The sequence below is a fragment of the Amblyomma maculatum genome, chromosome 1, assembly GCF_055883805.1.
Source record: "Amblyomma maculatum isolate TAMU_Amacu chromosome 1, ASM5588380v1, whole genome shotgun sequence".
NCBI classification, from domain to species: Eukaryota; Metazoa; Arthropoda; class Arachnida; order Ixodida; family Ixodidae; genus Amblyomma; species Amblyomma maculatum.
In genome coordinates, this window is record NC_139344.1 from 80879195 (window position 1) to 80906719 (window position 27525).

Consider the following 27525-nt stretch of genomic DNA (forward strand, 5'->3'; position numbering starts at 1 on the left):
CGAGCGCCCGCCTTGACGCGCCCCTGCAGGCGCACCGCGACATGCCACCTGCATTCCGTCTTGATTGGGCAACCTGACACGTATTTTCATGAAGGATTATTATAGGCGGGAAACTTTTTATTCACGTCTGCACTGTAGAGCAGACAATAGACGGGAATGAGTAAATGTTGATTGTGAATGCGTCCCACGTTGGCAAAAACGTAGGAAGTGCATCTCGAGGTAAGTCCGCTATGTAATTATATTGTCGTATATAATATGTTTAAAAACTGTTAAGGTATCATCAGTACTGTGAAATAGAGTGGCCCGCTCGTTGACTATCGTTTTGGCCTGTAACATGCCATCTGTATACGGATTTGTTTTTTATTATTACGACGTTACCAAAGGAGATCTTGCAGTAGAAGAATAACTATATAGTCCGAAGGAGGTGTTTCTTCAAAGACAAGAACGCTAGCAATCTTAGCGAGATAACCGGCTCGCTGGCTTGGAATGCAGGTGAGAGTCCAAGCTTGTACTACACAGTGTTTTATTTCGGTTCTTATTAAATGGTTGTGCTTCATTTATGATAATATTTGGTTAGCACTCATGAACCCTGTGTCGCGAATGGTGTGCTCCGTGCGAGTAGAGTCAGTCGAGCCAAGCTAGGATCACTTTTGTACTGTACTTCCGACATACCTTCGTTAATAATAATAATAATAATAATAATAATAATAATAATAATAATAATAATAATAATAATAATAATAATAATAATAATAATAATAATAATAATAATAGGTTCACTTATTGGCCAATTTGCTAAAATCTGTAAAAGCGTCTCAGCAAGGCATATTTTCGAACTCCGCCCCCACCCCCGAAAAAAAAAAAGGCCTTGTTCCTAGACATTTTCTTGGTCAATCTAGAAATGAAAAGGCAGCTGTGGACACTTAGGGCACATTCACACATCAGTCTTGATCGCGGACGTCGCATCTGTTGATTTGGTTGCTTTCAGAGTACTCACAAAGCAGGGAGAGAGCACAGAAAATCGGCAAAGCTAGACACGCGTTGAGCGAAGAGCAGGATAATCTTCCATCCTCTTCACTTTTTATGCATGGTGTTAAACCACTGTACTTTTTTGATGCCTCTCCAAGCCGTCTTTGTCAACTGTCAACATTTCTGAGTTAACGAAGAAAGGGGAAAATTGGCCCTTTTCGTTTCCACAAAGAACGCGAGACTTCTCAGAACGCTGTCATGCGGTTGGAAAACGGGTCTTGCGGACACGCTTCTAAAGGAATCTGCAAAGTTTCACACGTGAACTTCGTCTTTTTGTGCTTCGCCTACTATTGTGGCTTCCCATGACACAATGCTACTTAGTACATCCGTTTCGCATCAGTGGAAGCGTTTTTGCATCGCCAAATAACCGCAAGGCGCAATGCGATCGCCGCGCGCATGCAGAGGAAGCTAGCGGAGCCTCTGTTCCGGCGAAGCCCCATCATTTCACATTTCGCCACCACGCCAGGAATGCGGCGCTACCGTCGCGCGGCGAAACTTGAGCTTGTGTTCCCTATAGCGTCCTCCTAGTTTTTTACAGAATGAAGAAATTCAATGAATAAAACATAAATTTATTCATTTCAAAGAAATTCAAGTTTGAAAGGGGGCATGTATTTGCATAGCATGTCTGATTTTTTCGTTGCCAAGTGAGTAAAGTGAGTAAAGGTATTCAACTTTCTATCAGCGCTTTCGACACTTTTGCTGAAAGAGTTTCTTAATGATATCTTCAACGTTGACTACGCCTGATAATCTCGCGTCTCTATTCACAGCAGCTAAAATTGCTGAGGCGGCTGTCAGCTATGGACACTCATGTTCTCTAATAATTTATTGCTTTCAGCACAGCCTTCACTGCTTACTCTAAAATAAATATATCTCACAACTGACTTCAACAAGCAAAAATCTCAAAGGTCAATTGGTTTGCTAGTTGGTATGAGCTGACTTCAAACCGAAAGTCAGTTGCGCCCGTTGATCCCACCTGACCACCTAGTGGGACCAGTTTATTTCCAGCTGCTAGGCATCTGAAACCAGTTATTGAAATAATTATTTATTGCTTTCGTCACAGCCTTCACTGCTTACTCTAAAATCAATAAATCTCACAACTGACCTGAAGAGCAGAAATGACAAAGGTCAATTGGTTTACCAGCTGGTATGAGCTTCAGAAAGTGTGGAAGGTCATTAACGAAATTCTTCAAAGACAACATCGCAAGTGCAGCCCTCTTGAAATGTCAAAAGATGGCAAATGTATTTTGGGTGTCGATTTAGCCGAACATTTCAATGCCCATTTTGTAATCATGATGAGACCAACCTGCGACGAAACAGGGTCAACGACTAGGTATAAACAAAATCCAACCGTATTCCTCGACCCAACGGACGAAACGGAAATTTGTAGCACGTTACTTAACCTGAAAAATACCAGCTCAACTGATGTCGACGATATTCAGATCAAGCCTGTCAAGTTCGTAATTAACGTTATCTCGCCTCACTTAGTATATATTTTCAACCTGGTCCTCACAACAGGCTGCTTCCAAAGTCGCATGAAAGAAGCAAAAGTATCGGTCATCTTTAAAGGCGGCGAAGAAAATGACGTTACGAACTACAGGCCGGTGTCTATACTGCCAGTATTTTCAAAGGGCTTAGAAAAAATTTTGTTGGTACGCATAGAAAAATTCTTCACTAAACATAATATACTACGAGAGCATCAGCATGGTTTCCGTCGAGGAAAATCGACTGAAACAGTACTGTTAACGGTGAAAGAACTTATCAAAAACATTGAGAACAAAATGCTTACTTTGGGTATTTTTGTGGATTTTAGCAAGGCCTTTGATTTCCTGAACCAAAAGCTTCTGTTGAAAAAGCTGAGTGCTTACGGTATCTGCGGTGTATCACATGTGTTGTTTGAATCGTACTTGAGTGATCGGAAACAGTGTGTCAGTATTGGGGACCACTCCTCATCTTTTAAGAGTATTTCTTCTGGTGTGCCACAAGGCAGCCTACTGGGGCCACTGCTTTTCAATGTATATGTAAACGATATTGTTCAACCGAATTTTGATGTTCTTTATGCCGATGATACCAGTATGTTTGTTTCTGGTCATGATATACAGGAAGTAGTTGCAAAAGCGGAAACTGAGATGTTTAAGATAATCAATTGGTCCAACGTCAATGGTCTTAAGATCAAAGCAAATAAATCTAAAGCTATAATTTTTAAACCAAGAAACAAGCAGGCTGCAATATATCGTTTTTTAACGCACGGTACAGCTACTATTGAAGTTGTTAACCAACATAGGATTTTAGGAGTGACATTTTCGGCTGACCCGACATGGTCGCTCCACATTGATTGTTTGAGCAAATCACTGTCATCAGCTGTGGCAGCACTTGCCAGATGTCGTTATTATCTGCCTGAAAAAATAAAAGTTCACATTTACCAAGCATTATTCACATCACATTTAAACTATTGTTCGCTTGTTTGGGGAACAACAACGATCGGCAACACTAACGCAATTTTTCTTTTACAGAAAAAAGCTCTTCGTAATATTGCTAATGTATCGTATTACCATCCGACAGAAGCACTGTTTCTCAAGTATAATATAATAAAAGCACAATATTACCTACAATATCGCTTAATATATACTTTCTTTTTTGCAAACAATGATCTTCAAAAGTTTTTAAAGAGCTCCGCAAGTTTAAGCAAACAAAAAAGCGAAGACCACACCCGCAGCTGTGACAAGTGGTTTGTACCGTATCGGCGTACCGAATATCTCTGTCAATCCTTACAATACCAACTTCCACTTCTCAATGACTATGAAAAGAGCGCAATACATTTCGAGACTTCCAATAAAAAAAGGTCGCGACATTATTTTGTAACCAAATGAACTACTTATGTTTCAATAACCATGCTAACTTTGTGATTAGAGTTGTACTGACATGTTAGAATTCTGTAGTGCTTTATAAGTTTCATTGTGAATTGAGGCATAACGCAAATTTCTTATAATTTTCGTGAATAACTACTGTTTTGTTAATTACTGTACTTCTGAATGTTTTTAGATTTTGTTTGAACTGATGTTAAATTGATGTGAGTCTACATTGTAATTTACTGTGGGATAACTGCTCTCATGTATGGGCCCTCAGGCACTCTTCAAGATGTTCTAGAACCGCTTTTTCGCCTGAGGGCCTTCAACCTCGAGTTGACAATAAATTGAATTGAATGTCAGTTGCGCCCGTTGACCCCACCTGACCACCAGTCTACTTCCAGCTGTTAGGCATCTGAAACCAGTGAATGCCATAATAATTTATTGCTTTCGTCACAGCCTTCACTGCTTACTCTAAAATCAATATATCTCACAACTGACTTCAACAAGCAAAAATCTCAAAGGTCAATTGGTTTGCTAGTTGGTATGAGCTGACTTCAAACCGAAAGTCAGTTGCGCCCGTTGATCCCACCTGACCACCTAGTGGGACCAGTTTACTTCCAGCTGCTAGGCATCTGCAGCCAGTTATTGCAAGAATTATTTATTGCTGTCGTCACAGCCTTCACTGCTCAGTCTAAAATCAATAAATCTCACAACTGACCTCAACAGCAGAAATGACAAATGTCAATTGGTTTACTAGCTGGTATGAGCTGACTTCAAACCGAAAGTCAGTTGCGCCCATTGATCCCACCTGACCACCTAGTGGGACCAGTTTACTTCCAGCTGCTAGGCATCTGCAGCCAGTTATTGCAAGAATTATTTATTGCTTTCGTCACAGCCTTCACTGCTCAGTCTAAAATCAATAAATCTCACAACTGACCTCAACAGCAGAAATGACAAATGTCAATTGGTTTACTAGCTGGTATGAGCTGACTTCAAACCGAAAGTCAGTTGCGCCCATTGATCCCACCTGACCACCTATTGGGACCAGTTTACTTCCAGCTGCTAGGCATCTGCAGCCAGTTATTGCAAGAATTATTTATTGCTTTCGTCACAGCCTTCACTGCTCAGTCTAAAATCAATAAATCTCACAACTGACCTCAACAGCAGAAATGACAAATGTCAATTGGTTTACTAGCTGGTATGAGCTGACTCCAAACCGAAAGTCAGTTGCGCCCATTGATCCCACCTGACCACCTAGTGGGACCAGTTTACTTCCAGCTGCTAGGCATCTGCAACTAGCTAATGCCAGTTGTGTACCAGCTGGGACCAGCTGAAATGAACTGAAACCAGTTAGAATCAGCTAAGACTATTTTGCATTTTTTTTCACCCAATTCAACGAGTACAAAGTTCTGTACTTTTACGAGCGAAATATTAGGCTGGCTTTCGAATTAAGCGCACAATCCCGGATTAAGCGCACCGCGTCCCAGATGGAAAGAAATCGGACACAGAAAACTTCGCCCGATTCCACTCCCGGTCGAAAAAGGCTGAGTTTATCAGCAAAGCTAGCAAAGCCCGCCTTTGCGTTCGTGGTCTTGGCTTCTGTTCTCCTGAAACTGCCTCGGTCTACGTTAATGATCAGCTCACGGCCAAAAACAAGCTGCTGTTCGCAAAGGATAAACAGCTAAAAAAAGATAACGGTTGGGAGTTCTTGTGGGCTAAGGACTGTGTCATACTGGCTAGGCAGACACATGTGAGCACAGTTGACCGGACCCAAAACGAATCTGACCTGCGGGTGTTCAAACAGGTGATGCGTTTTCTGTTTCTTTTTTTCTTCAAATCTTCACCATGCCGTACATGAGTTCTGGTTAGATCGATGTGCATTTTTCTAATCTCTGTCACTCCGCAACACATTTGAAGGCGCGAAGTTTGCGTAAACATCATAATGAATTCCAAGGCTATTATCCTCTAGTCTCAACATATCTTCAGTCACCTGTGTGTCTGAGACATGGATATGTAGTGCTGATCAAAACTTGTATTGCTTTCCGAATTATTACCCTGACTATTTTAACCGTGCTTCTTCTTGCCATGGCGATTCTGCTATTTTTTGGCATAGAATATAAACGAAGAATAGATTTCTGCTTAAATTTGACGCACTGTGAGTCTGTTTGGATCGAACTGGATCATTTTGTATTTGGTATAGATAATAAGAATGTGGTAATAGCCTGCATATACCGGTCCCCAAGCTTTGATATTCCGTCATTTTGTGAAGCTTTCGACACTGTACTTGATGCTTTAGCAAAACATAATAAGTGTGTAGTTATTATGGGTGATATAAACATAAATGTACTAGACTTTTGTGCTCATAGTGACCAGCCCAGGTAACACAAAGTAGGCTCTGAAGGGTGGGCCCCGGTGGGCCCGATGTAGGCAATGCAGGACAGCCCCGGTGGGCTCAATGTGGGTGCTGCAAGAGGGGCCGACGTAGGCCCGAAGGGGGCTGTCGACAAAGCCCCAATGGGCCCAACCAGGGGCCGATGCAGGCAGCCCTTGCGGGGCTGCCCACATTTTTCCGGCATTGTTAAAAGGGCACATCCCGCCAGCTCCCCGCGATGGTCCTACTGTGGACCGATTTGGGCAGCCGCTTTGGAGGAACATTTTTTTTTTATTTCAGTTAGCCCCTCAGATAATGACATAGGACCAATGCGGGTTCTATGGCGCTAGCCGCACATGTGCTTGTCCACATTATTCTCATAGGGGTCCGACGTAGGAAATTGATGGAAAGCCCTAGTCTAAGGTTTCCCAATCAATATTTATGCACATAATTAAGTAAATATTTTATACATGTCTGCACTTTCTAAACAGCCACAATAATAAATTTTACAATAATTCATAACATTCATCTAGCCGAAATGACTTCATGTACATCTTGTTCAGGCTATGGAGATGTGTGTTCTGAACAGTAATATTGTGCTGCGAGTTGCAGGCTGTCCAAAGCAACCACATAAGAGGCAACAGTTAGCAATCAGTTTGTTTTAGTATTTGTAGCGCAATTTGCATGAGCGCGAGAAATAAAGCCATGCAAATTTCTAATCGACTAAACATGGCCACAACTGTTACACAAATCATCTATAATAGCAACTTAGGGCAACATCTAATGCAAATAAAGGTTGGAAACAATGATTACGCAATTGTACGCACGTCTTCTAGCCCCATTATGGCCGATGTGGGACCTACAGCGGTTTTGTGTGGGCAGCCCCAATTGGACTGGGTGTTGGTTTTAAACCTAAAGCCCACTTGCTGTTGCACGTGCCTTCAAATTCACTACAAGGGACCAATTTTGGTATCATGCGGGCCCTCCCGCCTTTCAGCCCCATTACGGCCCATGTGGGATATAAAGCAGTTTTATGTGGGCAGCCCCAATTGGGCTGGACGTTGTTTTTGAACCTAGAGCCCACCTGCTGTTGCAGGGGCCTTCAAAGGCCCCACAAAGGACCGATTTTGGTACCATGCGGGCACGCCCGCCTTCCAGCCCCATTGCAGCCTATGTGGGACCTAAAGCGGTTTAGCTAAGGCTGCCTGATTTGGGCTTCACGAGGGCTTGCTCAAATTGAGTCCTTATTCATATTTCACCTGCCCTGAAGTAACCTACAAAGGACCGATTGGGGCAGCATGTGGGTATGTCCGTTTTCTTGCCCCACTACGGCCGATGTTGGTCCCACAATGATTTAATGGGGGCGGCCTCACTTAGGATCTATGAGGGCTTTCCCATAAAAAGCCCATATTTAGGTTGGATTGCCCTCAAATATCCGGCAAGGGACCCTTGTGGTCTGGATGCAGGAATGTGCTCTGCATTAGCCCAAGAAACGCCGCTATGGGACCCATGCAGGAGGAGCAGGGGCAAGCCCAAATGGGGCATGCCCACTTTTGCCCCATCGGGGACCGATGCAGGTTTTATGATGGTTGCCCCAGCCCCACTTGCCTACATCGGACCTACTGGGGCCCCACATTCTGTGCTACCTGGGAGTATTTATTTATTTATTTCAAATACTTTCCAGGCCCGAAGGCATTACAGAAAGGAGTGGTACAAACAAAAACAAAATATACAGTGCATAGCTATACAATAATGAAGTTATATAATGGCGGAAAATACAGTTTTCTTGAAATTTGCAACATCAGTAATGGCAGCGATGGAGGGAGGAAGGTCGTTACAGTCAACGCTAGTTTTAGGAATAAAAGAATAATGACCAGAGGTGGGCATTTGACCTCAAAAACCTCGACCTCACCTCAAACTCAAAAATATTTCGCGACCTCACTCAACCTCAACCTCATCAATTGAGGTTGAGCTCCCCCAGGCGACCTCACCTCACTTTTCAGGTGACCATTGGCGACCTCACTCAACCTCACCTCAAACTCAAAATGTGAGGTTGAGGTCGGGCGCTCGACCTCAAAAAAAAAAAAATCAATAAATTAAACCGTAACTTAAAGCAAATATACATTTCTCGGTAATCCTGGGGCTAGGATTACCGAGAATATAGGCTAGCCAGAATTTTGTCGTATGAAGGCTGTATTTTACTCCTAATTTTGTACTACAATTAATATCCTGGATAAAAGCAGAGAAACTCTGGACACTACATGTCCAACTCTGCACTAAAGTGGCAATCCTCTCCCCCTCCTCGCCTACCCTTTTGTGGTCGGTTTCAATCTAAGACCTACATGGGTACCACGTTACTACGCATAGGGCCATAATGCAATACAAAGAGTTTATCCCATCTGACCCACGTGAATAAGATTCGTATTAGAAATAAAACAAGCCAGTTCTTACTATAAACTGAAAAGACAAATGCTGTTGACCCTAGTGACGACGACAACAATGACGATATGCTCTTTTTCTTTTCTTGCCACATAGCGCTAAACAGACAAGGACACAGCGAGACACACGGGACGGGCGCTTTTTTTTATCGCCCGTCCCGTATGTCTGGCTGTGTCCCTGTCTGTTTAGCGCTATGAGGCAAGAAAACCGACACCAATGCGCCCAAGCTTTCATCCTTTCCCTTTTTCTTAATTCGAAAAAAAAAATTGACAATTGCCGAGCTTTTTTTTAATACACTGTACATTGTTTTGCGACAGAATACATTAAATTAAGGGAAAAATAGGAATACAGTCGTGCCTCGTTAGTATGGACGCATAAAGCGAGTCATCCATAATAACGAAAAGTATATAATTGAGAGAAAATTTATAATTAACGGCTTCTGTTTGAATTAATTTGGGTATATAAACACAGCCGAGATGTCGATGCTACCCTCTTCTCCATAAATCCGTCGACCCGAAACGTCATGTCTGTTCTTAAACCTTGTCAGCCATCCTCTTGAGTAGCTAAAGTCAGTAACGCCTAGACAGAGCGTAGAATAATATTTCTCAGTAAACATCTCCCTGTTTTACTGAACAAAAATTCCGTAAGTCATCACAGGTAAAACCTATCAAGACGCAGGAGAAGAAGCACCCATAATGTTGCCGAGGCAGCGAGCCTTCTCTTGAAGCATTTCGTCGCTCACGACAGCACCATTCGCGTGGACATTCCCGAACCACATTAACAAGGCTGACTCCATTTCTTCGAACTGTGCTGGGCGCTGTCGGACTGTGTCTTACGCTGTGATGCTGACGTTGAGCCATTTATCGGAGTCCGGTAGTATATATAGATGGTATACCGTCGACCTGACGAGGCTGAGGCCTAGTTGAACTTGGGTCCAGTCTTTCACGGCTTGGAATGACTTAGATTGCTTTTGCCGCTTGTATTCACAGCTTTCCCGCTTCGCGCCGAAGTTCAGCTCCATTATTTTGCGTTTAACTCCCACCATGCCAAAAGTCAGACTAAAGTTGAGAGTTACAGGCTCCTGCTTCTTTGCACTCTTTTTCGCTAGTTAACCTCCCTGACTTTCCGTTCTTCTGATTATCTTTCTTGCCTTGTACTGTTTTTGTAAGGAAGCGAGGGAGTCAAGTTGGCAGGCTACTATACAGAGGGCTATCAAACAGCCCTTTCCTATGCCGTTTGTATGTCTTCCTATGAAACAAACACTGCAAGCTGAAGTACAGTTTAGAACGACGACTAGCCGACTACGAAGAGCTCAGACCTTGTCAAGGCCGCATCGTTGACTCAAGGCGAAGCCGCCATGCGGATCGCTGTGGTGCAAAATGTGGTAGTTCGGCAGCGCAACAGTGACGAAAACCAGGAGCATGAGAAGGAAGGCAGGACGGGACGCCCGGTCCTGGTTGCGTGGTCGTCGCGTTTCTTTTTTCGCTCTACTTCGAAAAGCGTTAACGGCTTCATGGAACCCCCCCCCCCCCCCCCCCACACACACACACACACACTTTGTGTTCTGGGATAGAAAAACTTCAGTTCCCACACCAATTTTGGCGCTTGTCTTTCTTCTTATTGTTTCTTTCTTACGCTTTTACCGGCCTCTCTTCTGTTCACGTTCAGCAGAATTTATTGCGACCACATGTTGCTGTTTTCCCGACTGCGGCCTCTAGTTGCGGCACTGCCGCTGCACCCAGAAATCTCCCGGTTCCCTCCTTTTGGGGTCTTTCTTAGTTTGCTGACCCTCGGTTTGCTGTGTACGATCCCTGTCATCCACCCTTCTTTTCTCCTCCTCTTCCCTTCCTTTCCGCTCTTGCCCCCCCCCCCCCCCCCCCCCCTTCCCTCCTAAAACGACGACACGCGCGCTTTGGTTCTTTCCAACTCCACAGGACTCGTTCAGGCATCCGAACGTATCGGCTGTCGCATAGGTTCCCGGCTTGCGCACCCTTCTTTAACTTGCGTTCGGACTCTCCTGCTTTTTTTAAACGATGTCCATATTAACGAGACAAAAATACATGGGCCGAATAGGCTGTGTGCATTCATCCGATCTCCATTGTTCAGAGAGCGAGTTTCTATATTAACGAAACATAAATACATTGAAAAATTTTCGCCCCTAGAAAAACTGTCCATAATTCGGGTCCTCCATATTAACGGATGTCATATTAACGGAGCACAAATTTTCTATAAAAGCCACTCATGAAACGACTTGTGAAGACTAAATCCCCAACAAAACAAACAAAAGAGGAAAAGACAGCAAAACACCAATTAATCACAAAACTCGACCAACGCCGCATAAACCTTCAGAAAATTTCAAAGAGGAATGCTGTTTATCTTATGAGGTCCCTACCGGCCAATCCTGGGCGTTAGTTTATAATTCTGTGATCCCGTGGCGTATTGCAAGAATTGGCGAAATTGTTTCTTCGAACACCATGCTTAAATTAAAAAATTACAGGGGTCGGAACTGCTAGGAAAAAAGGGTAAATGTGAACCACTTTGCTGTCGCGAACATCGGCTCGCCCGTCAAATTTCGCCGGAGCAAAATGTCCAACTCCCACCCGCCTAAAAAAAGAAAAAAAACACACACACACACAATAAAAATAGTTGTACGTCCGAACCGAATACTGGATGCCATTTTGCCAACAATTCTGAGACGAGCTTCTTTGTGGTATTCACTTGTTTTCCTTTGAAGACTGAACTAATAAATTGCACGGTGGTGTCTTCGAAGCTACTTCGCCGCATGCACCGTAGGTGAATCTAGAGAAACCGTTTCCCCGTTTGTGTCGTATAGTTACAGCACATACACGTAAAATAAAGACAAGAACAACAGAAAGGAGACGAGCAAGCAGCCCGGAGGGACCGCGCCCCCCGCTGTGCACGCGCTCCTCCCTTCGCCGTCCGTCTGTACTCTGTAGGCATCTGGTTTTGCTCATGCGGTGAATGCCCAACTGTCACCAATACACACAAAACGGCAATGGCGTATGTGTGCCAGCTCCGCTTTCAGAGACTAGATCGCGCTTTCCAACACTTGCAAAAGAAAAGACAAAAAAAAAAACTAAATGACCGCGCGGGAAAGGAGGGTTGGGCTATGGGCCTCTGAAAAAGAGCCTAATGTGAGGGAAGAAGCCTGTTCTCTTTTCGGCAGTGTACGAACTTAATTGATATACAAGAATATATATATAAATAAATACATGTTGACGAAAGTAATAACAAATATCGCACACTAAAAACATGAGAACTGCGCTTCCCAGAGCTTATAGAAGGTTTGAGTCATCGACTTAATACGGCTTTCCTCAGTGCTAGCATGTAATTGGCTTCATATCACGTACATTAAAATTGATTTTATGGAAAAAAACTAATATCTGAAAAAATTATTCCGACATCTGGCCACAAGCATTTTCATCCGATTGATTTGTCCGTCTCGAGCAGACGGGAGGGAGCACAAAACAGACACGTTCAGTTCGCCACACCAGTTCATCCGTCTAGACACCAAAATGTCGAGCCGGAAACCTTCTCAATACTTTCTAGCTCATAAAAACATGTAGGAGAACGCTGTTCTCTTTTTTTTTTTTCTGTGCCTGAATAAGAGATTTCAAGAAAAACCTGATATTATGAAGTTAACAATCCCTTACTCTCCTCCTTCCTCCTGCATTGCTTGATTTCAATAGAATTTGAGAGAGAAATAAAGGGGCTTAGCGGAGCGAAATCATTTTTTTTTCATTGCACTTTACTGCATACAAGCCCCATATATATATTTTTTTTTGTCTCTTCTATCTTGGCAAATGGTTAACATGCACAGGCTTTTTCCTGTATACCAGTTGCGTCTTATAAGCCGTGCCGTCCATTTCATCCTGTTGCATGTTTTACCGTTACACTAGCACCTTCATCCCATTGCAGTTGTTCGGGGCCACCTGTGAATCTGTATAAGAAACAAGCAGCACAAGACCAAAGAGAGGTTGTTCTGGAAAATACAAGAATATAAATTTACAGGACCGAAATATAGAACGATGACGTACAATTCGAAAGGGAGGACTTCGATAAAATGCCCAGATGGTATTGTGCCGGTTTTTCTGATTTGTTCATGTTTTTTTTTTATCTGTCAGTATCACGTCCTCTAACAATTTCGCTGCACCAATTTCTGTTAAGTTTCCGTGTAATGTACAGCGGGGTCCTTTATCGGATGTAAGGCAGCAGCCGTGACGTTAGCGCCTGGAAACGGGCATGCGCAAGACACAGTTCTGCTCCGCGCCGTCTGCGCAGAGACAATTTGCTTCGCTTTTTAGTTTGCTGCTTTCTTTGCGGCCTCCGAAAAAAGCACCGCAGGTCAACGTGAGTTATGTGCTTTGCGCACTCCTGGGTGTTTGAGCCTGCGGCAAGCATCGGCGCAAACAAGTCAGAGGAAACGGGGGTGGCTGGCGGGGGGCATGAGGAGTTCGTGAAGTAAAAAAAAAAAAATATCTCCTTCCAAGTAGACCAGAGGGAAGCGGTCTCGGGCTGCGGACATTACGGTGGAATGCCGAAAGCTGGGCAGGGGCTGCCGCATCCGGTCGTCCGATTGGGGGGTAACCAAACACCGAGAGTCGGCGGGCACACCGCGGCAGTACGCTCGAGCGTGAGGTTGAGGTCCAATTTCGTGACCTCACTCAAAAAATTTCGAGCTGTCACCGACCTCACCTCAACCTCACCTCACTCCGTGAGGTTGAGGTCATTTTGAGGTTGAGGTCGACCTCATGAGGTCGAAACCTCATGAGGTTGCCCACCTCTGATAATGACACATTTTTGTTCTCGAAAATGGAACACCTACTTTAAATACATGATCGGAACGGGATGAAATGTATGAAGGGCTCGCAAAAAGAGGATTCTTTAACAGAGGGTTATGATGATACATTCTCTGGAAAATACACAGTCGAAAACACTTTCGGCGCGAAGAAAGGTCGGGTAAGGCAAGTGTGTTTTTCATGGAAGTAATGCTTGCGTGACGGGAAAAGGATGAAACGTGCCGCACGATTTTGAATGGATTCTAGTGTGTTTATCAGTGTGATTATATTAGGATCCCAAACTGCAAATGCGTATTCTAACTTTGGTCGTACTAATGTTTGATAAAGGGTTAGTTTTATCGGCAGAGGTGCGGTAGAGAAATTTCGACGCAAGTATCCAAGAGTCCTGCTGGCGTTATTGGTGACATGTTCGACGTGTCTATGCCATGATAAGTTACGTGAGATATGAACACCTAGGTATTTGTAAGAGTTAACAGATTCAAGGCGAATGTCGTGAAGAACATAAGGACGCTTGTTGTCAGTGATGCTAGTGCAACGCGGTACATGCATTGTTTTACATTTATTAATGTTTAGTCGCATGAGCCATTTATCACACCAGTTAGATATGCTTGTGAGATTATGCTGAAGATAAATAGAATCAGTCTGGTTAGATATTTTGCGATAGATGACGCAGTCGTCTGCGAAAAGCCTAATAGAAGAATGAGAAATGCATTCAGGAAGGTCGTTAATGTATATTAAAAAAGAGAAGAGGACCCAGTACCGATCCTTGTGGTACACCCGATGTTACGGAAGTGCGAGAGGAGGAGCAGCCGTTAGCAGATACATATTGGGTACGATTTGATAAGAAACTTTTAATCCAGTTGAGTACGTTAGGGTCAATGTTAAGCATGCTAAGTTTAAGAATTAGGAGATCATGGGAAACAGTATCGAAAGCTTTCGCAAAATAAAAAAAAAAAAAACACAGTCTACGCCAATGTTCAAGTCAGTGAGGGCAAATAGGTCATTAGTAAAACATATGAGTTGTGTTTCACATGAAAATGTCTTCCTGAAACCGTGTTGTTGTGCTGAAAAGAAGGAATTCGACTCAAGGAAATCAATCAGATGAGAATATATAATATGCTGCAAAATTTTACATGGTATACTTGTGAGTGATATAGGACGATAGTTATCGGGGGAATGAGCGCTACCTGGTTTAGGTACTGGAACAACCTTGCCAACCCTCCAATCGCTTGGAAGTACCGAGGAACCTAGAGACTGGGAAAAGAGCATCGAAAGCAAAATGGAAGAATATAGGTCAGTGATTTTCAGCATTTTAGGGTTGATTGAATCTTCACCTGACGAAGAAGATATTTTCAAATTTCCAACCAGCTTTTGTATGCCAACCCAGTCTATACTGATAGAGTTCATTGGTAAAAAATAAGAATTAGTTACAGACGGTATAATATTAGGAACACTTTTGTGGAAAATGGAAGCAAATACATCATTTAAAACGGAACAACACTGGTTCGGAGGAATCGCGACATTATCAGAACGGGCTAGTTGAATTACCTTGTCCTCTTTGCCCCCAACAACATTCCAGAATTTACGCGGATTAGATTGCAGAAGTGATGGGAGGATGTTATCAAAAAAACTCTTTTTTTTTTTTTTGCATCTTTAACAGCCATTAGATATTCTGCATGAATGCGATGATATGCTGCCCAGCGTTCAGGAAGGTTGGATGCTTTGGCGCGACGAAAAATACGCTTCTTTTTGTTGCATAAATTGCGTAGGGTTTTAGTAAACCATGGTGAGGTAGGATATGAGACAATCCTAATTTTAGGTACGTAACGATCTATTTGTTCTAGCAGTTTGTTTTTGTACAATAACCAGTTTGCTTCAACGGTACGTTCGGAAAAGTTTAGAGTATAGTCGGATGTGAATGATTCTAGTTCAGCTGTGATGGACGCGGTGTCGGCGGCATTATAATCACATATAGTCTTAACAACTTTCTTGGGACGGACATTCTTCTTAATTGTCAATTGAAGCAGTGAGTGGTCACTCACTCCTTCTAGGTACGTTGGCGGAGAGACCAAATCGGGAGCTGTTGTAAAAAAGAGGTCTAAAATATTAGACGAAGTGCTAGTGGTGCGTGTGGGTTTATTAATTAGCTGGGTTAGATTAAAATCGGCGCAGGTGTCTAAAAAATTACTGCACTCGGAGGATGGTAGCTTAAGGGAGGGAATACCATTTTGCCACACTATATTTGGGAAACTGAAGTCACCCAGTAAGAATAAATGTGATTTTGGGTATCGAACAACCAATTTATTAAGTGCATCATGAAGGTCAGTGCAGAAAGTAGTAGGTGAGGATGGGGACCTATAACACGCGCAAAGCATAAGGTCACCAGTTGGAAATGTAGCGTGAGTGCAAACTCTTTCTAATGGGGAATCGATAGAGATAGTAAAGGAATTGATAGCAGAGTTCACGGCAATCAGTACACCTCCGCCTGATTGGAAATCACGGTCGTATCTGTAAAAGTTGTATGTTTTTTCGCAATCTAGTATTTCATTATTCTTGATTTTTGCCGAGAGCCACTTTTCAGTGAGCACAACTATATCAGCCGAGCATGTATCGATATGGGACGATAGTGATGTACGTTTGTTGATGACACTTCGAACATTAGTGAAAAGAATTGATATGCAGTTTGTTTGCTTTCGATCTTGAGATAGTTATGCTGAGCTTGAATGTGCGGAGGGTGAATCCGGTGGTCGTAGGTCTCTTCTTGGGGTAATCGCGATCCTACTGGGTCCGATTTCGCATGTTGTTAGCTGTATGTTGTCGCATATGTTGTTAGAGTATGTTAGCTGCTTTGTGGGATATGGAATTGAATCATTATTCAACCTTCCAACTCGTTGCACTTCACCTGAGTCTGATTCTCTCATTAATTATGCCTTGTCCAATCTTCTTTATCCTCCATCGGCTTTTATTATTAGGGTCGATATCGCTGATCACTACCCTGTAGCCCTCGTTTTTCAAAATAGTCCTCGCACCACATCATACACCTTCTCCAAGACCGTATTTGATCGCCCACACTTTCTTCATTTAATCTCTTTATATACTGGTGGAATACAACTTTGGTGACTGACGCTCAAATGACATATAGTACTTTTACATCTATAAATACTGATTGTTTGGCTTTCTGTACATCAACCGCTATTTGTCGCATCCTAACACCCCTTGGCTTAGCAAAGGCCTTCTTACGAGTCTTAGATAGAAAAAAATTATACAGGAAAACTAAAAGACGATCATTTAACACTCGCCTACATCAACGCTATAAAAAGTACTGTCACACCTTGATAATACTTTTGAACAATGCCAAGAAACGTTATTACGAAAATGAAATTCTTAGTTCTGGCTTGTATTGCAGTAAACAGTGGCGCATCATTAACTCTTTTCTCAACAGGAACTTCAATTTATCTATATCAACAGTCATTTACGTTACGCTTGCTCCAAACAAACTCATACCCCAACCCCTGGCGCATGAAGCACATCGACCCAGACTACGACGGACAACATGTGTGTGAACGGTGCAGTGACCGTGTAGACTTAAACCATATTATGTGGTTGTGCATAGAGCGACGCCTACACCAAGAACAAGGAATATTGGGACAAAGTGTTAAAAAGGGCTTCACTGCATGATCAGCGGGTTGTCCAGGAGGCACGCGCGGCGGCGGAGAGCATCGCGGGCGACGTGGGAGCTGCCCTCTACACCTGGCGTCTAGCCGAGTGTCCTCCAGGACCCCTACTGTGGGAAATAGTTTTACCAAACCAAACCAATGATGGAACCCCTGACATTGCCAACGCTTTCACCGAATTATTTTTCAGTCCACCTTCAGCTCCTACTTCGACCTACACTGACTGTCCCGCGCTTTCGCTGAGCATTCATTCTTTATGGCCCCTATCGTGACCCAGGTTGCGTGTGTTAGGCCCGGTTGGCTGTCGGAGCAGGAACAAGGACGAGGCGGCTGGAAACCGGAGTTTGAAGTGAGTGAAGTATGAAAACCGTCTCATGCGTATCTTTATTTCACCTGAGCTCCGCTCATTTATTCTTTATTCTTAATGCAATTTTTCCCACCTTATATCTATCCGGTTTGCTCTCTTCAATCGTACCTTATCAAAACTTCGCATTATAGTGTATTTGTTGCCTTATAGAAACTTTGCTTTTTAGTGTATTTGTTGTTTGTTCTTTATATTGCTGTATTTTTTAAAATTTCGCTAACACGTTTTAAATCATGCAATGCTGATTCATGTTGGTAATTGTTCTTTTTTTCGCTTGTACATAGAAGTCCAAGTACAGTGTGAAACTCTGGGGCCTCTTTCCCTTTCGGAAGGAGGGGGTGTGAGCCTCGATTATCTGTTGCGTCAAGCTTCCCGTATAGTTACCACTCGAGCATAACCATGCAAAGCAATATTGCGAATATACTGCTGTAGATCAACGCACACATGGAAGCCAATATAGCATATTCAACTGCCGCATCCCTATTGCAAAAACCAGTGCCGCTGGGTCCCAGCGCACCGGTGCCATACCTAATTATGGGCCCAGTATGACGCTGGAGACTGGGCGTACTGGGACGCGGCGTACTGGCACGCACCACACTGGTCGCCTGGAGAAAAAAAAAAAAAACGCTTCGGATAAAAAGTAAAAGCTGAAAAGCAACGAAGTACCTCGCCTACATTAAAAAAAGCTCAAATAAAAAAACTGCAACACTAGGACGCATCGAACTAGGTACTGTTACTCCGTAGCTTACTACGATCACCACTCGGCCAAACAGTTTTTTTTTTCTTTGAATTACAAATATGAAATATGAATTACAAGCGCTGTATGTTATTTTGTTTTCTATCATGGGCCCATCGCTCGGTAAACTACTCTCTTCCTTGTTTTATTTTTTTCTTTTTGCTGTTTATACTGGGCCGCGGTGCAGGTTACGCTCGCTAATGCGTAGGCTCTGTTTGGAGCCTGCGATGGAGCCCGCATTGAACATTTTTGCAGTAATCAATGTGTTAGAGTGCCCTCAAGATCAGCTGTGAAGTTTGATATGTATGGTAGCCCACATTATTCAATTCCAGTATTGGCTGCACGAAATCGTTAGTGTGTCATGAGATATTCGAGGTGCGGCGATCGTGGTCTCTTTCGAAACGCTCGAAACGACATATCAAAACATGGAAACTCTAGAAAAAAGATTCTGCCTTTGTTTTTTTACAGGTGCGCAACGACTTCACAGAAAAAAGCGCTTACTTGAACCCTATGTTTCATATTTGCCCCGAAGGTCGATTGTGAGTACGCTGTTGCCATGTTGGCCCCTGAGGGATGCTAACCGGGACCAGTGCGGCGGTCAACGCACATGATGCGGCTACAGGATGCGGCTAATTGGAGCGATTTGCTTTATCCTCGACACTCAATCACGATCCATCGGGTGTAGTCTTAGGGATAGGACAGATGTACTTGCCTTGTAAGGTAGGAGTAGTATAATGCAAGGCAGCTCTTAACATTTCGGCTACACAGGTCGTACCAATTTTTGCGCACCTCTTGATGTGCATTCACCGTACACTGATATTTATTTCTGTAAACTTGCAGGATTATATTGGAATCAGTCTTTTAATTCGAAAGCTTTTCGGAATTCTTCATTGTGTTGCATACAATACAATGGCCACTTCTTTTCCATTCTTTTTATATGTATATTTTCTACACCATTATCTTTTTCATCTTTATCACCCTCTCTCTCTCTTTCTTTCCAATGGCGAGTGGCAACCCGGCGTTGTTTCCATAGCGGCGAAATTCCGCGCACCTAACTCCCGGCACTTAAGGTGTAGCCACGGAACCTTAAATGAAAGCTGAAATGGTTTTCAAATTGACTGAAATGCACTGGTTGAAAAGAAGGGGCTTTGGGAATCATTTGTTTCATTTTTTAAGGCGAGAGGTTTTTAAAGCCAATGATTCGCCGGGCTGTCCGTAAGTCATGTTGTGTCATGCTTCTTCGTGAGATTCCACCGGATACCGCGAGACTGTGATGTCGTCACCTGGAGACGCCATCGGACATGACCTTTCGTGACGTCATGACCGCATCTGAAGTCATCATGACAACACATACATCCATGTATAATAATTAGAAGTGTATTTGCAACTATGACATTTCAAAGCCTTGATATGCTGTGTACAGAATATTCACTTTCCCGAAAGAAAAAATCCCTACCAGATGCATTTCGACCATTCTTGCAGGCCTCAAAGCCGACATAGCCAAAGAAAGTTAAATCTGTCGAGTCTCACATCGGAGAGTTTAGGCATAAATTTCCAAAGTGACTGAGAAGCCTTGCCTGCGAACTACAGAGGGAAAGTGAGAGCACCACCTGACGAAGCAGACACAGGGCGAAGGGCGGTTGTCAAAAGTCGTTGTCCTCGACCGACCGATGGAAGCAGCTTCTTGCAATTCAGAATGCTGCAAAAGGTGAATGCGCCTGTCTTCTCAAAGGAGACTTCGGTCAAGTGTATAAGGGACCCCAGAGTACGGTACCAGGGAGATCATGTAGAATCTCCTCATTTGTGTCGCCTGTGAAATCCCTTGGCGCCGAGTGATTTATTTTATTTACGTTTTGTGAAAGATGTTTTTGGAAGCGATTGAGCTGGGCGCATTTGCACATTTTTCCAACCTCACTGTACACGGTACCAGCAGCTATTTGTTACCATTGAGAACTTGAGCTTTAGAATCAAATTACATTACTAATTACTGTGCTTAAAAAAGCAGAGAAGTAATGAATAATTACTGCCAACAAACAGTAATGAAATTGCATTACAATAACATCTACTGAAATATTCAATTACTTTTAAATTACTTTCTAGTTTTCATCCACGAAAAAACTAAGTAAAGCTATTAAACAAAAACAACGTGTCTCCAGACGCGAAGCACACACATTCTTTCGTCTTGCTGCCAAATTCCGTCCGAGACCGCTATTGTTTTTCTCTTTCCTACAGCACTTCACTTAAAAAAAATAACAGAACTGTGTAACAAAAAAAAAAAAAAACAACAACAAAGAAACAAACAAGATTCATGGTCCAACGGTCGTGAAATGAGCGGTGAACCCAACGTCTTGATGGCTAGGAGCTGCCTCCGCCATTTGAAGGTCCCGAAGAAGCTAGGTTATATATTGCTTCGTAGTCCCAAGAATCGACCTCGGCACCTTGCGCTCAGTAATGCTCACGAAAGTAATGCCCAAAAAATTCATTAGATTGTTAAACTTTCATGCCCAAAAAGTAATTCATTACATTACAAATTACTACAAAAACAATCAATTACATTAATTACAGTAGTTGAACTACACTAATAAAATTACTGTAATCCGATTAGTGTCATGATGAAATGGAAACAAAATGCGGATATGTCCTCTCTTGTGTTTGATATCATGTTCATTGATGATGACGCAGGAAAAGCACAACTTTCACTGAGCATTTTAGTTTTGTTTTCAGCTTTGATATTGATCATGGCGATGTGAGTATCTCGAATTTCCTTAGATTGATAAGTGTTATCAATGACGTTATTATCGGCATGAATGGTACACAGAATTTCTTGCTGAGCCTGAGGGCATCAAATGCTGGATGTACTATCGACTTGCCCACTAAATTCTATAAAATTTGAGCACTGTCAGTAGAACAGTACTCAAGTATTATGAATCATGCCTTCCTGATGAATGGAAGGTTTCAAACTTTGCGCCAATTTTTAATCTGTTCTTCGGGATATTGTGCATGATACTGGGACACAATGTCCCAGTATCATGAACTTCAGTTATGTGCAACACCCTAAAACATATTTTGTGTACCAGTATTGCGTCACTCGGGGACACAACTTCATTGTTTTAACCTCGTCAGCATGGTTCTTGAAGGGGCTAGTGCTGTTCTACGCTGTTTACTGAATTTGCTCATGACCGGACGAGGCGCTTGACAGACGGTCGAGTGTGGACTGTGTGTTTATGGATCTCAAAAAGGCACATTTTTTACCCGTTTAAAAAATGATCTTTTATTATCAATGCTGAAATGATTGTGTGTGCAAAGGGCTACTTTTATATACTGCAAAAGTTTGCAGTTGCGAAGGGCGCTCAGTTCCAAATGGTGCAAGCTGTGTCCGGTTCTCCCCAGGACTCCGTGTCTTTCGTGCTCAATGTAGAAGATATTGGTGACGGTAGAGGGTCCCATATATTATTACTTGCAGATAACTGCGTACCTTATAGAGTAGTCACTTGGGACCGAGCTCTTGAAAGCTGTCAGGAAGACCCGAATAGAATCTCTGATTTGTGGTAAATGAAACATGCATTTCAATTTCTCTGAAACAGTTCATGTCAGCTTTACAAGAAAAGTGCGGACGTGCACTCGTGTATTAATAAAAACAGCCTGTTAAAATAAGTATTTGAATATAAATTCTTAGGTGTTATTTCACATCTGATCTGAACTGGCGTCGTCATGTCAATTGTGTCACAGCTAAAGCGTGTCCTTAGGTTTCCTTCGACGAAATGCAAGCACGTTTCCATTGTCATGCCGGGATATATTATAGAAGACTTATGTCAGGTCAGCTCTTGAATACGCCTGTGCGGTTTGGGATCCACCTACTGCTCAAGATAAAGGTGGGTTCGAGATGGTTCAAAACATTGCCTCTCGGTTTGTATCGGGCACACGTTGGTTTAGGTACACGCATCGCGCGCGGAAGAAGCACACACCTGGGAATTGCTTGACACGAGCAGAATGGAGTTGTGCTTGAAACTTTTCCGTACCATTTAGCATTACACTGATCTTAAATGGTGGATGGGCGACTTCGCATTTTAAGAGTATAAGGAACAATTATTCATCAAAAAGAGCTCATATTTTTCGATGTATTTTAATAAGTTCTGACTTAATCAAACGCACTCCAAAACCCCCAATTTTGGCACGGGATATTAGCTAACTACGCAGAAAAATAACTGAACTTGTTCAATATGCCCCGAAAAGCTGTTCGATGTGCTCCGCAGCATAGTGAGGATACATTATCAGTGCCTGCCTGCTGGCTGCAAAGCCGACAGAACGGAGATATTACGTTCATTTGGATTTTAAGATTGTCATTTGAAACACTGTTCTGTCTATGCTACGCCCGGCCTATGCAAAAAATACAGAGCTTGGGCGTAGACACCACACTTAGTGTTTCGTACACGAGCTTTTGTGTTTCCGAGCTTTATGTTCAATTGCAAATTCACCTTAATAATTTAGTCTAATTTTCCCTATACGTTTGCACACCGGAATACTGAAAACTACAACGGGAAAACTGGCTCACATTATAGGCATAGGGCGTCAGGAACGAAGGATGAGACAGCTGACAACGATCGAGGCCAGTAAAGAACAGCCAGCCGTGGCTTCACGTGCCACCTCCAGCCTCCGTCTTTATTTTCTTCTTCCAGCGGCCACGCGTTGGCCGCGCTCTTGGGGCTACAGGGTCCGCCGCCTAGGCCGGAACCCGAAAGCAAACTGAAGACCGGCGGCTCAGCAGGAGCTACGGGGAATCAGAAACCGTGGACGGGCGGTTGCTGATGACAGGCGGTACTGCGATGCACTCACCCATGGTCTCCAGGTGCTCCGGCTTAAGACGGTCCAAACTGACCGTCCTTTGATGGCCATTCTGCAGCAGGGTGGAATTTAATTTTCGGGGCGCGGCGGACAGAAACATGTGTGAAAGTGGCAAGATCGGGATTTACAAAATGGCATTGCGGCGGCAAGGGAGAGACGGAATAGGTCTAGGGTTTTTAGCACAATTCTCAATACTCAATATGCGGCAGGTACTCATGTGGCTTGTCAGGTAGCTGCGCTATATGCAGAACTCGCCGGGGAGACGCAGGAAAGTATCCTGCACCAGCTCTGCTGCAGACACTGTAGGTCTGCTAGAAGGACTTCTCAGTCATAAACCCAGGAGCACATGCGCAAGGAGTCAACCCAATTGATGCAATTGAGCCTGGTAGCTAGGGCGGCCTTCCATTGACGATGAACGCGTTTCACGATGCTGTTGGCGGATGGGTGTTACGTGGTGGTACGGCAATGCCTGGAGCCGAGGATGCGGTTGAGAGAAGCAAAACGGGTGGACGCAATTGCGCCCAAGATTTGTTAGTACGATGCCAGAAGAACCAAAGCTGCATACCTATACAGAAACAAAGGTGCGCGGAACAGCCTGAGTGGTGATATCACTGATGGGCACAGCCTCCGGCCAGCGTGTGAAAGGGTAGATAATGGTGAGGAGGTAACGATAACTTTGGGACAGGGTGCAGAGGACCCACGATCTCGAGATGAACATGGTTGGAAGGAGTGGAAGGAAGGTGTAACAAGCATAAATATTAAAATATTCCGAAGCCAAGCAAGGTATCAGATAAGCCAGCAAATACTAAATACTTTTCGCTGCAGGTGACACTCATAGGAGACCGTCTGCGCCGAGATGCATATATTGTCATGAAATTTGAACTACGCATTGGGAAAGGAAGGGTACAACTTTCTTCTCTAATCTAGCTCTGTTTTTAGGACCGGAAGGCAAAACTCAGTCGATGGTTATCGTGATCCAATGGCCCTCCGTCCTGCCGGGAAATGAAAGCCCCGGCTCAGACCGCACCACTTCTCACCATTACAGAAGAGGTCCTGTGTAATACTGCCCAACGTGGCCTAACCTGACTATCCTCCGGAGTCGCCTCTGCTACGCACCAGCTCCGACTGGATATTAAAGATTATGAAAGTCTCACGAAACATGCGTCACACTGCGACATATATTGGTACGGGCTCTTTCGCGTTCGTAACAACTACGCGTAATACCAGAAATCGGTGTCGCCGCACCAAATGTTTGCAATCGCGCTTTCAAAACATTAAAAATGTGATATAGTCATCGATAACGTCCCTAGATAAGCTTCCTATGACGAAGAGATGCCAAACTGTAACAATTAAAAGGTCGGCTATTGGAATTTAGTAAAAACATTTCCTAGATAACATGATTGTATTGAACTTTACGTCGCCACCATTACTGTACTGTGCCTTAAAAGCCATCATTGTAACTTTGCGGCGGTGGCCTAGTAATTAGACTTACGTACCTTAGTAACATAGCCATCTTTGTCAATTAGTCCTGGTCTTCACTGCAACACCTCGTGTTTCTAGGACACAAAAAGAGGAGCTTGGTTGGCAAAGAAAAAGAAGACTTCCAGTAAGGCACGTGCGCCAGAGTGGCAGAGCTCGCTCAACGTGCAGGTTGTTCTGGAATCGTCCGCCATCCCGTTGTTGCGAGAGGACCTTACTCTGGGGGGCCTTATAGACTTGAGCGAGGTCGTGGACGAGAGGATCGACGCATGCACCGTGTCCAGAGTCTTGGATTGCGTGGTGTGGCGGCCGCTCTTCGCCCTGCGTCTGCTTCGCCAGGTTGTGTTCCTTTTTTCCTTCTGTTATTCAAAGGTAAAGTGGCTACTACTCAGCCGCTCTAGAATATTTCATCCTAGGCTCTCCAGTCCGAAACCCGCCACAATTGCTTTCTTAGGCTATGTAGGCATTAAGGCCTGCAATATAGATATATGTAATTGTCGTAATGCAGCTGTTAGATGTTCTTTTGGGAAAATGGAGAGGCATTTACACACCACTACAAAGCTTTGAAATTCCAGAGTTGCAAATATGCCCCGGAAAGAGGTCTCAGACGCTGATCCTCGATCGAGAAAAAAAATATGACGTCTTTTCAGACATGCAATAAGCCACCTATATGAACGCAATTATAACGAAATGTGTCCACATGCAGTACGACACCAGAAAAGACGGGAGAAGATAGCAATGGTCATCAATGCGTATCGAGCCTGTAGCTTGCTGGGTCTCGCACCGACTTACGACAACGAAGTGCCTCTTTGGAAGAGTTCTGCGCGCGGCGGAAGCTTAGAATGTGAGTTCGGTCTCGCTTGCCCTCGGTTCCAATTGTGCTGTATAGCCAAACGACAGCCTTTGTCTACATTAAGCAGTCACGGCGTTGTGTGGTATCTACCTCCAATGTGTTTCAATAACTACAATTTGCGTCTTGAAATCATGACTCGCATGGCATAACCGTTCTCCTTGTTCAAAACTCTGCCTGTATTCGTGGGCGCAGGAAGACGACCGGAAACACGATGTTGGTGACTGTTGCAGAGTAGTTTCACTTGGTTTTGTTGAATAACACCTTGTACTGTTTTTTTTTCTCTCTCTCTAAGGATGACACGTTTTTTTCTGCGACGAGGGGCTTATTTTTACCGATCTCCTAAAACGCTCCGCCGGGTGCTGCTGACGTGTTGACAGATATAATATTTCGGACTTTCTGCTCACATGGCAATGTCCTCGACGCCAAACTACTTACGCGGGATATCTCGTTCCTATTGACTCGGGTTATCCCTCATCGCATCACCAAAAAAGAAAATCTTTTCAACGTCACGTTTCAAGAGACGCGGGTCAAGAGAGCGTGAATTAGTCACCTAATGAAAATTATACCGCATGTCTCAACCAGACAGCGAGAAGTTTATTACGGCTTTGACTTTTAAGCATCGCGAGACAACATTATTGCTCTGTCACACACTGCTGCATCCTCCCAGTTGTAACCAAAATGCGACTATTACCTGAAGGACACTAAAGTTTCTTCGTGTAAACCAAAGTTTAAAAAAAAATTGTAGCCTTACGCATTGCGACGTGCGCTATTGTAATCGAGCCTATGTCAAAATGTCAAATCATTCATTTCGCAATGTAAGAAGTAAGGGCACAATTCACGTATCTAACCGTGCGATCGCTTTCATCATAAGAATTTCGGCATGAACTATTTGTCAGCTGCGTGTCATGCAGGTAAACATTGATGGGTGCTGAAGTGAGTCACCGGCTATTAGGTATGCAGTAGTGAAGAGCCTCGAACTAAGAGTACCTTACCTTTTTTGAACATGGCCAAATTTCAGATCACGTGAGCGTCTTTAAAGTGGCGCCAGCACCGTGGTGCCATTCACAGATGTGGAAATGTTATCCGCAATACGGGGGGGGGGGGGGGTTTCTGATACGTACGGCTGTTCATCTCTACATGAAGGAAAATTCGGCGCAGCCGTGCACTTAACGGAATGCACGAAACTAAGCTTGGAGATGGAGACCACAGGGCAGGAATGACTGAAGAGACACACCCTCGTATTTGCCTAAGCTATCATATTTTGCGAAATAGATTAGCGCTTGTGGATATTTCTAGAATACCGTCGAAATGGCCGTGACAACTAGGAAAGAGGAACCATTGCGTGCGACTCGTCGTCTGAGCCTCTGCTCGTTGTACACAGGTCTGTCAGGTTCTGTTCTCGGTGTTGGTGCTGCCCAGCATCCACTCGACTGCCGAGGTCTCCGGCTCCACGGGCACATGGCCCCGCAGCGTGCCTTCCATTCCTGGCCTGCGACCGTCAATCGTATTCCCCTCTCGCTACGCCCATTTCAGGGCGAAGTCGTGCGGTAAGGAGGTTTGTTTTCGGCCATTCTTAATCAGCGCCAAGCGAATACAACGGAAGCATGTTTGAGCTTCTGTGACTCGGGAGTAAACAGTATGGAGATGTAAAGCTCGAGTACTATTACTATAAAAACAAGTAAAGGAACGTTTTAACCACTTCAAATTTTGACACCATGACTCGGAAGGTGTTGATGCAGCTAGTGCATTTCCATATTGTCGAGATGCAAGCGCAAAATTCAATTTCAATCTTCTTAATGAAGCTGCGGATCGCGTCTTAAATCGTGACGGCGCAACAATTCAGCTGCCGTTGATGACCCCATCTAAAGCAGCAGTGTAATCGGAACTTCATTTTTCATTGCTGGTGTGAGGTACGAATCAGACAAATCTTAAGACAGGCACTGAAATCGCCAGGGCGCAGCAATGAAAATGATTTCTTGTCGTAGTGTTTTGAAATCAACTTCATTTTATTTCATTAGTATCGACTACTGCGTACAGTATACGTGTATTTGTATATGGAGAGGTTAGGAGAA

The 27525-nt window shown here is 43.8% G+C and overlaps 1 long non-coding RNA gene across 1 annotated transcript; it reads left to right on the forward strand.

The window, feature by feature from the left end:
• Positions 1-26994, forward strand: LOC146202955 (uncharacterized). The gene is made up of 3 exons (XR_014702323.1): positions 1-219; positions 17457-17528; positions 26835-26994. It is a non-coding gene; the product is annotated as an uncharacterized LOC146202955 (long non-coding RNA).
• Positions 26995-27525: the final 531 nt, after the last annotated feature.